This window comes from Pinus tabuliformis, chromosome Q, assembly GCF_031772625.1.
Source record: "Pinus tabuliformis cultivar Carrire ecotype Pingquan chromosome Q, CPIR1, whole genome shotgun sequence".
NCBI classification, from domain to species: domain Eukaryota; kingdom Viridiplantae; phylum Streptophyta; class Pinopsida; order Pinales; family Pinaceae; genus Pinus; species Pinus tabuliformis.
In genome coordinates this window covers 795,139,770-795,141,568 of record NC_142296.1, presented here as the reverse complement: position 1 = coordinate 795,141,568, position 1,799 = coordinate 795,139,770, and positions in this window count along the sequence as shown.

The window sequence follows — 1,799 nt, the reverse complement described above, 5'->3', positions numbered from 1 at the left end:
TGAAGGGGAAATAGCTAAATCTTCAACAATGTTATAATTCTGAGCAGCTCTCGCATGTGGATTGAAAGATGATTTACGAAGTATACCTTTAGCAGGCGGTTTGATTACTAAGAAGGGGTTGGGTTCCTCGATCTATAGCAGATCAGAACTAGGAGGAGTTGTAGTTGATGTGTTTGAATTAGAAGATTCTACTTCTTTACCACCAATAGGATTTTTACTACCATAATCTTGTAATCGCATCGCAATCCTGACATGAGACATCATCATAATGGGTTCTTCTGAGGCATTTGAGGAAGAACCAATCATCTTACTATCTTGATTAGGAAAAGGATCCTTCAAGACAGTAGGCATTGAGAACCTTTAACGATTTTCGAAACCTCTGCTCGATGTGGGCAGTCTTTGGTAAAATGATCCTCATCGCAAATGAAACAAGGATAGAGAGGTTTACGTTTTTTGTCAGTAGATTCATTTTTATCTGCTTTCTCTTTTGAGTTTTGTTTGTTTTTCTTCTTCCCCTTATTTTTATTACTGGTTTTTGATTTGGCCATAGTTGTTTCTACGACATCAATATCGATAGGAATTTCAGCGGAAGAATCTCATGTCGGGGAATAAGGTAAAGTTGTAATAGGAGAAGAATTCTTTGAAGACTTCTTCTTACTTTTAGTACTAATTGAACCAATCATACCATCAGCGGCATGAGACCCTGAAGGAGCTGCAGTTATTTGACTGTGTTTTGGAAGATCAGGGATTTTTTCATGTAAAGTACCTAACTACGTATAGACGAGGTCAAGGTACTGAGCTAGAGCAATGACTTGCTCTTCAGTGAAAACTCCTGCCTTAGCTACATCTTCAGTGATTTTAGGTAACAATGATTTAACAAACCATTCCGCTAAAATTTGATCCGGAATAAAAACTTTCACCAAACACCTTCTACGTCGCCATTCATGAATATGATCAGAAATATATGTGGACGTGGATTGTTTCAGTGAAGTTAACAGTTCCGTGCCATTGTCGTATCTGACAGGCAACTGAAAATGATTTAAGAAAGAAGTGGCTAACTGACTGAAATTATAAAAAGAGCCTCATGGTAACTCAATGTACCATTTGGCGGCACGACCAATCAGAGTTCGTTGAAGAAGATGTAATCGAATTGAATCATCAATGATGGAATTAGATGCACACCAGAGGTGATAATTCATAACATGATTTGATGGATCCTCTCCTGACTTACCCTCGAACTTCAAGATATCACTGGGAAACTTATTAGGCATTGGTTGCCAATACGGGAGATAGTAAATTGGATCGTTCGTAAGGCGCGACAAATCAGGTAAATCCAAATTTGCAATAAATGGTAACTAACAGTTAGGGTCATGAAAACCTTGGGTAACAAGACCAGCCCCAGGAGGAGGATATCCAGGATAACTTGGAATTGGATTTGCATTAGGAATGTTATAACCTCCTGGGAAACCAGGATTAACCGGACCAAACTGGGGTTGTTGAGGTTGTTGATAAGTATAGCCAGGGTACGGTTGATACTGATAAACTGGGTTTTGTACAGTAGGACTAAATTGATACTGTCCCTGGTACGGTTGATAAGTGAATTTCGGTTGATTTGTGACAACCATACTTGGACCAGCTTGTCCTGTAGGCATCTGGACCGAAATCTGAACTGTAGGTCTTGACTGTGGTAAAGAGGCTTGAGGAGTTTGCACTGACGCAGGAACAGTAGAAACTGGAGCTACAAATACTCCAGGAATAGGTGTGGTAGGTTGAAAATAAGCTGCAGTAGTTGCAACAGC